General features: G+C 47.0%; 1 non-coding gene across 1 annotated transcript; it reads left to right on the top strand.

Annotated features, from left to right (window-relative positions):
- The first annotated feature begins 2247 nt into the window (after positions 1 to 2247).
- Positions 2248 to 2411, top strand: LOC144605614 (U1 spliceosomal RNA). The gene has a single exon (XR_013548877.1). It is a non-coding gene; the product is annotated as a U1 spliceosomal RNA (small nuclear RNA).
- The last annotated feature ends 8896 nt before the right edge of the window (positions 2412 to 11307 follow it).

The raw sequence follows: 11307 nt of genomic DNA on the forward strand, positions 1-11307 counted from the left end.
TATGCTCGGTCCATTGATGGTGTGGACATTTCCACAAATCAGCAAGATACACTAGCTCTGCTGTGCACCACTCAATACCAAATAAATGGTTTACGGAAATTATCAAGCCTGCCCTCAACCCTAAGTTTGCGGGACTCTGCAAAACACCGGGTTCAGAACCTCCAATTCTGCTTTTTGGAAAGGATCTCCCAAAAAAGGTGAAAGACCTAGAGGAAGAATCCAAGACCTTTGGTCTCGTGAGGGCAGGCTTGGGACCGAGCAGACCTAACAAACCCAGGCGGCAGTACCTCACGGCGTCCACCAGTCATAAACCACCATATGGGACTGGTGAAAGCTCGGGGTCCGCAACCATTCCCCGTAAGCCTTTTAGGCCAGGGCCCAGAGCGGACCCCATGGAAAATGCGCCACCCCCCAACAACAACATCAACGTCAACAGCAGCCCTCTACAGCCCAGCAGACACCTCATCGTCCAGCGAAGAGGCAGAAGAAGAATTAACACCAATCACCATGGAGGTAGGTGGGTCTGGTACCTTTCGGCATATGAGCAGTAGGGACTCTATACTAACAGGGAGGAGATTGCACTTGTTTTTTGCATGCATGGGAAACCATCACTAATGACAAATACATACTAACCTGCATTCATGGCTATAAAATTGACTTTGTTCATGAAAACATTCCGCCAGTTCAGCACATACCCCAAAGGGTATTCACCCTCTCAGTCAAAGACAAACAAGAGGGTCAAGCTGAACTTGTGAGGCTACTAGCAAAAGGTGTCATTGAAAGAACAAAACATGAACCTTTGGAATTTGTGTCTACAGGGTACTTTCTAGCAGGCATTGATTTAAAAGATGCCTACTACTCAGTACCCATACACAAGGAGCACCGTAAATAATTAAAAATTTATCTGGATGAAACAGCTATGTCAATTTAAAGCCTTACCAAATGGACTAACCTCCGCTCCAAGGTTTCACTAGAAGCTTAAAACCCGCCTTGGCATTATTGACAAAACAAAAGCATATAGTCATGGCGTACTTAGATAGGGAAACCTTGGAGACAGCTATTTTGGCAGTAGCAGCCACCAAACGTTTGTTTGAAACTTTGGGGTTTGTCATACATCCAGATAAATCCAATTTTACACCGTCCACTACCATGGACTATCTTGGATTTACGATTGATACTGTTCGCATGGTTGTAACTCTGCCAAAGTGGAAAGCATCACAATTGGCACTATCATGCCACGAACTAATGCATAAACGTCAGCCAACCATACGGCAGGTAGCTAGAGCTATTGGTAAAATGGTAGCAGCTTTTCCAGCTGTACAATTTGGGCCTTTGCACTACCAAAATTTACAAAGAACAAAAGTGCACGAACTAAAGCAAAACTCAGGTCACTTTGACCGAGCATGTATTTAACTGCTGAATCCATTACAGAGTTACAATGGTGGACAAGGAACATTAGCCTCAGTTCCAGTCCCATAATTATCTCCAACCCAGTATTAACCATTCAAACGGATGCCAGTGCCTTGGGCTGGGGAGCAACTAACATGCTATCCAGCACAGGGGGCAGATGGACTAATTCTGAATCATCTTGCCTACAGACACGGGGTATCAACTATTTAGAAATGTTGGGTGCGTTTTATGGTTTAAAAGCATATGCATCTAATACGCATCATGCACATGTCCGGTTGCAATTAGATAATACCACGGTGGTGGCTTATATCAACCACATGTGTGGTATAAAGTCAATATCGTGTGATAAATTGGTCAAAAATACAGTGGCAGACACCAGGTCACGCAAATTTAACGATAACATCAAATGGATGTTAAATCCCAAAATATTTGCCGAAATTACAAAGCAAAATGGCACACCAGATATCGATCTATTTGCATCCAGGCTGAATCACCAGGTACCAACGTATGTCGCTTGGGAACCAGACCCTGAGGCAGCAGCAGTTGATGCATTCACGCTGTATTGGGGGAAAAATGTTCTTTTATGCTTTTCCTCCCTTCTGCCTCATCAGTCGGGTATTACGGAAGATTCAATTGGATTCCGTCCCCAGCAGTCCGGAATTATTAATCCACCCAGTGTCAGGCATTAGTCACCCGTGCCATGACAGAGTCAATCTCCTGGCTTGCAGATTCTAAAAAGACCTCTACTGGGCCTGGGACTGTCTGAGGACGCCATCAACATGATGACCGCATCCCACCGGGAGTCCACCAGGAGACAATACCTGACCAATATAAGGAATACTTACCTGGCAGGGGAGATACCTTGATCTCTCAGGAGGTTTTCCCAGGACAAGGCTATCCCATTGCACTTCGGGTGTGCTGACGCCTGCGATGTCCCCAAATGCGGGATACTCGACTGCAAAATTTGTGGTAGTGGGGGACTGCGTTCGCTCTCTCCCCTGTTAAAATGGGAACGGTATTGCTCCAAAACAGGAACTACCTACACTACAGCGACACCCACCAGTGTTGTGCAATTCCTGGTTGGATTACATCAGGAAGGACTCAGCTACAGCGCCATAAATACAGCCAGGAGTGCGTTGTCAGCTTATTTGGTTCCAGCAGCAGGACAACTGGCTTTGGGGTCCCATCCACTAGGAATCAAAATCATGAGGGGCATTTTTAATACTAACTCCTCCAGACCAAGGTACACTCAGATCTGGGATGTCAGCATTGTGCTGACGTACCTTAGGGGATGGCCACCGCCCAGGGCACTCACGCTGGAACAACTTACACTGAAATCAGTCATGCTCATGGCACTAGTGTCAGCTCAAAGGGTACAATCCCTCCACCTTCTGAGGCTCGACAGCATGACAGAGTCATTGGACTGTTTCACATTCCATATTCAGGGACTGGTCAAACAAACTAGACCAGGTACCACGCCTCCAGTCATGGAGTTCTGGGCATATTCATCTGAGCCACGGCTGTGTGCCAAGACCACCTCGCCAATTACATAGACACAACATACAACTTAAGAGGGAGAGAAAAAGCCTTATGGATAAGCCACAAGAAGCCTCATGGTCAGGTGACGAGCCAAACCATTTCAAGGTGGCTCAAGCAGGTGCTTAAGTCCGCGGGAGTCAATACGAATGTTTACAAATCTCACTCCACCAGGGCTGCATCTACGTCGGCGGCTAGTCAAATGGACGTGCCAATTGACCATACTCTGGCCAGAGCAGGATGGTCCTCGGAAAGAACTTTCCAAAGGTTTTATAATAAACCGCTGGCGCAACCTGCTACATTTGCAGACAGAATTTTAGAGTCTGCAGATAATATTTAATTTGAGCCCTGGGGAGCTCTCTGTTTTTTGTTGTCATTAATAAACCTTTTTTGTTCACAAACAGGTTTCTTGATCGCGATAACATACTTCCTCCCTCTAAGGTCTTCAGACAGTGAGTGAAGCATGAGCTGGTACACGGTTCGGAATCACAGAAGCTTTGAAGTCTTCACGTAGTCACTCACGTGACTCCGAAATAAAATAGTAAGATTAAATGAGAACTTACCAGTTCGAAGTTTGATCTGTATTTTATGAGGAGTTACGATGAGGGACTACGTGCCCTCCGCTCCCACCCTTTTTTATACAGATCAACTGGTAATCAAGTTCTTATTTTTTCTTTACTATATTTATTTCAATCGTTGTGTTTTTTCTGTGAATCCACACCGCTGCTTTGAAGAATGTCGCGCACGCGTGCTGGACGGGGTCTTCACGTAGTCCCTCATCGTAACTCCTCATAAAATACAGATCAAACTTCGAACTGGTAAGTTCTCATTTAATCTTACTATTATAATGAATTCTGTTTCAAACAAGCGATGGTCACATTTAAACCCGTTCAACTACGTTATCGCTAAACCCCAAGTTTTTCAACTGTTCTAGTATCCGCCACATTTAGAAGTCATCCTTATGTTTAGCCAGGGTAAACACAAAATGCTGGAGTAACTCAGCGGGTCAGGCAGTAGTCTGAAGAAGGGTCTCGACCCGAAACGTCACCCATTCCTTCTCTCCCGAGATGCTGCCTGACCCACTGAGTTACTCCAGCATTTTGTGTCTACCTTCGATTTAAACCAGCATCTGCAGTATTTTTCCTACTTGTGTTTAGCCAAGTACTTCAAGCAAGACTATTATTTGATGAATACTTGAATTAATTGGCCACATGTGGATTATTCCAGCTCATATGAAGATCTAGTCTGAGACTTGGAGTAAGTGTCATTTGCAGCAAAGTTCGCTTCATTTGGATCTCATGCCCACCAGCTCAGCTCTTGGAAGTTTCACGCACGCCAAACGATAAGCCAGCAGCTTGCCTATTTTCAATGGCTGCATTTTTATCCTCCTCTCCTTTCACTCCCAGTCTGCGTTTCGTGATATCTCCTGGTTGAACATACTCAGATCAGATTTGCCTTGATTCTCCGATCTACAAAAACAGGAATGTTTAAGCTGACCACAACTGTGCGTTTATTGTGTATATGTGAATCTCGCACATGTGCATGCACTTCTGCAATCATGTGTGTGGGTATGTGTGTGGGTGTGGTGTGTGTGTGTGTGTGTGTGTGTGTGTGTGTGTGTGTGTGTGTGTGTGTGTGTGTGTGTGTGTGTGTGTGTGTGTGTGTGTGTGTGTATGTGGTGTATGTGTGAGGGGGGTTTTGTCTGTGGGTGTGGGTATGTGTGTGTGTGTGTGTGTGTGGGTGTGTGTGTGTGTGTGTGTGTGGGGTGGTGTAGGGGGGTGTGTGTGTGTGTGTGTGTGTGTGTGTGTGTGTGTGGGTGTGTGTGTGTGTGTGTGTGTGTGTGTGTGTGTGTGTGTGTGAGTGCAGGTGTGTGTGTGTGTGTGTGTGGGCATGTGTGTGTGTGGTGTGGGTGTGTGTGTCTCTGTGTGTGTGGGTGTGTATGGGTGTGTGTGTGTGTATGGGTGTGTGTGTGTGTGTGTGTGTGTGTGTGGGGGGGGGGTTTGTCTGTGGGTGTGGGTATGTGTGTGTGTCTGTGTGTGGGTGTGTTGGTGTGGGTGTGGGTAAGTGTGTGTGTCTGTGGGTATGTGTGCGTGTGTGTGGGGGTGGGGGGGTGTGGGTATGTGGGTGTGTGTAGGGGTGAGTGTGTGTGGGTGTGTGTGTGTATATGTGTGTGTGAGTAGGGGTATGTGTGTGGTGTGTGTGTGTGTGTGAGGGGGGTTTTGTCTGTGGGTGTGGGTAAATGTATGTGTGTGTGTGCGGGTATGTGTGTGTGTATGTGTGTGGGTGTGCGAGGGTGTTGGTGTGGGTGTGGGTAAGTGTATGTGTCTGCGTGTCTGTGGGTATGTGTGTGGGTGTGTGTGTGAGTGTGTCCGTGTGTGTGTCAAGTCAAGTCAAGTCAATTTTATTTGTATAGCACATTTAAAAACAACCCACGTTGACCAAAGTGCTGTACATCTGATTAGGTTCCAATAGAAAAAAAAAATGAAACATACAGTAGCACGCAAACAGTTCACAGCGCCTCCTCAATGAGCCTCAAACGCTAGGGAGTAGAAATATGTTTTGAGCCTGGACTTAAAGGAGTCGATGGAGGGGGCAGTTCTGATGGGGAGAGGGATGCTGTTCCACAGTCTAGGAGCTGCAACCGCAAAAGCGCGGTCACCCCTGAGCTTAAGCCTAGACCGCGGGATAGTGAATAGCCCCAAGTCGGCCGATCTGAAGGACCTGGAGTTAGAGAGGGGGGTTAGAAGATTTTTGATGTAGGGGGGGGAGTGTCCATTTAGGGCTTTATACGTGCATAGGAGGAGCTTGAAGTTGATTCTGTACCGTAAAGGGAGCCAGTGGAGAGAGGCCAGAATCGGGGTGATGTGGTCCCTTTTACGGGTACCCGTCAGGAGTCTCGCTGCGGCGTTTTGGACCAGTTGCAGGCGGGACAGGGAAGATTGGCTGATCCCAGTGTATAGGGAGTTGCAGTAGTCTAGGCTGGAGGAAATGAAAGCGTGAATGATTTTTTCTGTGTCGTCGAATTGGAGGAAAGGTTTGATTTTAGCTATGGTTCGAAGTTGGAAGAAGCTGGCTTTTACCACAGCGTTGACTTGCTTATCAAATTTTAATGCAGAGTCAAATATCATGCTGAGGTTTTTGACATGCGGTTTGACTAGGCAGGATAGGCTTCCAAGACTGCCTGTTATCAATTTGATGGAGTCGGGGGGGCCGAATAGGATGACCTCAGACTTGCTCTCATTTAATTGGAGGAAGTTCTGTGCCATCCAACATTTTATGTCCTCAAGGCAGTGTGAGAGGCTGTTTAAATTTGACTGGTTGTTGGGTTTCAGGGGGAGGTAAAGCTGAGTGTCATCGGCATAGCAGTGGAAAGAAATGCCGTGCCTTTGAATGATTTGGCCAAGGGGGAGCATGTATAGAGAGAAGAGAATGGGGCCTAGGATGGAGCCTTGTGGAACTCCGCAGGAGAGGCTAGCTGGAGCAGAGGAATAACTGCCTATGTTGATGGCGAAACTCCTATCTTTGAGGTACGAAGCGAACCAGCTCAGGGCAGTGCCATCAATGCCAACCGCGTACCGGAGACGGTCAATAAGGATGGTGTGGTCCACTGTATCGAACGCTGCGCTGAGGTCGAGAAGGAGCAGGATTGCACAGTCGCCGGTGTCGATGGCGAGAAGCAGGTCGTTGTGTACCTTCAACAAGGCAGACTCTGTGCTGTGGTGGGCTCTGAAACCTGACTGGAAACTTTCCAGGATGGTGTTTTGGTGCAGGTAGGGCACTAATTGGTTTAGAATTGCCTTTTCAAGGACTTTTGACAGGAATGGCAGTTTGGAAATGGGTCTGTAGTTGCTAGGCAAGGTGGGGTCTAGGTTAGGTTTTTTCAGTAGGGGCTGGACCACCGCATGCTTGAAACTGGTTGGAACAGTGCCAGTGGCCAGAGAACTGTTGATAATAGAGAGGATGCTGGGACCGGCTATTGCAATGACATCCTTCAGAAGGGCAGTGGGGGCAGGATCAAGGGGGCAGGTTGCAGGTTTCATAGCGGAGACAAGCTTTGCAAGGGAGGATAGAGTGACGGGTTGGAAGCAGTCCAATTTAGATGAACAGACTAGTGAGACAGCTAAGTCACGGGTGGGAGGGGAAATGTTCATTCTAATATTCTCAACTTTGTTGGTGAAAAATTTCGCGAATTCTTCGCACTTAGCAGGGGACCCAACTAAGCTGGGGTACTGGTGGCGGGACATATGACAGAGGTAATTGTGCTAAATAGGACCTTGGAGTTATGAGAGTTTTTGGAAATAAGGTCGGAGAAGTATTGTGCTCTAGCAGACTTTACTGCTTCCTGGTATTTGAGAAGATTGTTTCTCAGAATTTCGAAGGAAATTTGAAGCTTGTCACATTTCCACCTCCTTTCTGATTTTCTGCACTCTCTTCTTTGGGCTTTGGTGGAGTCATTGAGCCACGGCCGACCTTTGGGCTTAGGCTTTTTCATTTTAAGGGGAGCGATAGAATCCAGGATGTGTGAGTGTGTCCGTGTGTGTGTGTATGTGTGTCCGTGTGTGTGTGTGTGTGTGTGTGTGTGTGTGTGTGTGTGTGTGTGTGTGTGTGTGTGTGTGTGTGTGTGTGTGTGTGTGTGTGTGTGTGTGTGTGTGTGTCCCCGTGTGCATGTGTGTGAGTGTGTGCATGTGTGTGGGTGTGTGTGTGGGTGTGTGTGTGTGCGTGTGTGTGTGGGTGTGTGAGTGTGTGTCTGCCCCATGCATTACCTTCCTTGTACGGATATGTGGAAATGTATAAATGCTACGGCTGATGTCTGTGTAATTATTACTTTACTCATTTCTTCGGCATTTTCCTTTTATGAGACGGTTTCAATCCTGTTGCTTAGGGATCTCAGTGCCGCAAAAGTCTAAATCATGTGGTCTTAGCTGGCTTTAGCAATAATATTTGCTCTGTTTTGTTCCAAGAAAGTGGTTTAGCTCTGGCCACCATCAGTTCACTCTAATACCGGAGTGCTATTTCCCATTCCCACCCTATAACTACTAGTCCCCATCCCTACAACAACCTACATTCTCCCCATAACTTCCCTCAATGAGTTCAACTTTGTTCTACAATGCCAACTTTGTTCTACATGAATGTTTCTTTTGAAAATTCAAGATTATTTGACTGAACAGAACAACAGAATGACTTTAGAGTTTAGTTAGGAGATAGAGCATGGAAATAGGCCCTTTGGTCCACCCAGTCCATATTGACAGTTGATCACCTCTTCACATTAATTAGAAACACAGAAATATAGAAAATAGGTGCAGGCATAGGCCATTCAGCCCTTCGAGCCAGCACCGCCATTTAATACGATCATGGCTGATCATCCACAATCAGTACCCCGTTCCTGCTTTTTCCCCATATCCCTTGATTCCTTTAGCCCTAAGAGATAAATCTAACTCTCTCTTGAAAACATCCAGTGAATTGGCCTCCACTGCCTTCTGTGGCAGAGAAATCCACAGATTCACAATTCTCTGGGTGAAAAGCTTTTTCCTCATCTCAGTCCTAAATGGCCTACCCCTTATTCATAAACTGTGACCCCTTGTTCTGGACTCCCGCAATATTGGGAACATTGTTCCTGCATCTAGCCCGTCCAATCCTTTAAGAATTTTATATGCTTCTATAAGATCCCCTCTCATCCTTCTAAATTCCAATGAATACAAGCCCAGTCGACCCATTCGTTCATCATATGTCAGTCACGCCATCCCGGGAATTAACCTGGTGAACCTACGCTGCACTCTCTCAATAGCAATAATGTCCTTCCTCAAACTAGGAGACCAAAACTGCACACAATACTCCAGGTGCGGACTCATCAGTCTCCTTTTGCACTTCTACTCAACTTACGACTACTTATACAGATCTTTATCGTGATGATAGACACACAAAGCTGGAATTACTCAGCGGGTCAGGCAGCAACTCTGGAGAGAAGGAATGGGTGACATTTCGGGTCGAGACCATTCTTCAGACTGGTTGGGGATAAGGGAAATGAGACATATAGATGGCAAAGTGGAGAGATAAAGAACAATGAATGAAAGATATGCAAAAAAGTGACGATGATAAAGGAAACAGGCCATTGTTAGCTGTTTGTTGGGTGATAATGAGAAGCTGGTGCGACTTGGGTGGGGGAGGGATAGAGAGAGAGGGAATGCTGGGGCTACCTGAAGTGAGAGAAATCAATATTCATACCACTGGGCTGTAAGCTGCCCAAGTGAAATATGAGATGCTGTTCCTCCAATTTGCGCTTAGCCTCACTCTGACAACGGAGGAGACCTAGGACAGAAAGGTCTGTGTAGGAATGGGAGGGGAATTAGTGATAGGAGTAGAATTAGGCCATTCGGCCCAACAATCGGGAGATCAGGTTGGTTCGGGCGGGCTGAGCGAAGGTGTTCCGCAAAACGATTGCCCAGTCTGCGTTTGGTCTCACCGATGTATAAGAGTCTACACCTTGAACAACGGATACAGTAGATGAGGTTGGAGGAGGTGCAAGTGAACCTCTGCCTAAGCTGAAAGGACTGTCGGGGTCCCTGGACAGAGTCGAGGGAGGAGGTATAGGGACAGGTGTGGCATCTTCTGCGGTTGCAGGGGAAGGCACCTGGGGAGGGGGTGGTTTGGGTGGGAAGGGATGAGTTAACCAGGGAGTTGCGGAGGGAACGGTCTCTGCAGAAGTCGGAAAGGGGTGGAGATGGGAAAATGTGGCTCGTGGTGGGATCCCGTTGGAGGTGGCGAAAGTTTCGGAGGATTACGTGTTGTGTGCGACGGCTGATGGGGTGGAAGGTGAGGACTAGGGGGACTCTGTCTCTGTTGCGACTAGGGGGAAGGGGAGCAAGGGCGGAGCTGCGGGGTGCCGAGGAGACACGAGTGAGGGCCTCATCTACGATGGGAGAGGGGAACCCCCATTCCTTAAATAATTAGGACATCTCGGATGTTCTAGTATGGAACACCTCATCCCGGGCGCAGATGCGTCGTAGATGGAGGAATTGGGAGTAGGGGATAGAGTCTTTGCAGGAAGCAGGTTGGGAAGGAGTGTAGTCGAGATAGTTGTGGGAGTCAGTGGATTGGTAATAGACGTCAGACAATAGTCTATGTCTTGTGATGGGGAGATAAGGGTGGGCGGCAGCAGCAGCATTGAGGCAGTGAAGGTCGGTGACAGCGGCAAAAGTCTTGCACTTTGGTTAGAAGTGCCTCTTCATAGAACTAATGTAATCAGTCATTAGAGATTTATGTAGCTATTATACAGAACCTCTAAAAAAACAGGTTTAATCTAATACAATAGGCTGCCTGCAATCTGACTTGTAATTGAAAACCTATAATTGAAGAATATGTTTGAAAAGCTTCTGGCTGTTAATAGTCTTACTTCCAGTACAGTCACAACCTGGACTGTATTTGCTTCCCAAAGGTGAGTGATGGGAATATTTAGCAATGCACAGAGATGCATGGATGAAGCGTTGGGTAATAACTCTGCAAAACAAATCAAATCACAAACATGATTGGAAAGACTGTGGAGAAATCCAACCCCTGGCATAAAAGCCACCGACTAATCCGAGATTCTGCAAAAGGGTAATTGCTCTGTTTGCGACAAAACCTGATAGACACAGACAAATTGTGGGTCTTCACTAAAAAGCCTATGGTTGAACGGAACATTGTTCTGCACTAATCCAACTACACATCTTGTTTTGCTCCCCTCTGCATATACAACCCTCCACTCCCGCTGGTAATGTCAGGGTTGTCAGGGGTTACGAGGAGAAGGCAGGAGAATGGGGTTAGGAGGGAGAGATAGATCAGCCATGATTGAATGGCGGAGTAGACTTGTTGGGCCGAATGGCCTAATTCTACTCCTATCACTAATGACTTTATGACATAATAAAGCCCACTGACATTTACCAGAAGCCATAGTCATTGACTAGACAGAGTCAGATCTGCTCCAGTAGCAAGGAATGACGAGATCCTAAATTCAGAATAAACTTCAGGTCCAAGACATAAATCAGGGAAGGGAACTTTTATTCTTCACTTCAGTCAACTCACAAACAGCTTCAGGGCAGATATTGTGCTCCAAACTCTGTGTGCTGCCAATTAGATAGTCCTTTTTTATTGCTGATGTGCAGTTCTGCCAGCCTTTTTCTTCTTGCGTTTGAGGCAGCAGAAGTTATGTAACGCCCTCCAGGCGCTGTAGCCAGTGCAATGTGCTGTTGTCGAGGGCCGTGAGGTCTACCCCTCCACCAGGGGGACGGAGGACAGTGCAGTCGGACATGATGTGCTGCGCTGTTTGCTGGTCTGCTCCACACACGCAGGCTGCTGATGGACGCAACCCCCAACGATGCATGTTGG

This window comes from Rhinoraja longicauda, chromosome 24 (genome assembly GCF_053455715.1).
Source record: "Rhinoraja longicauda isolate Sanriku21f chromosome 24, sRhiLon1.1, whole genome shotgun sequence".
NCBI classification, from domain to species: domain Eukaryota; kingdom Metazoa; phylum Chordata; class Chondrichthyes; order Rajiformes; family Arhynchobatidae; genus Rhinoraja; species Rhinoraja longicauda.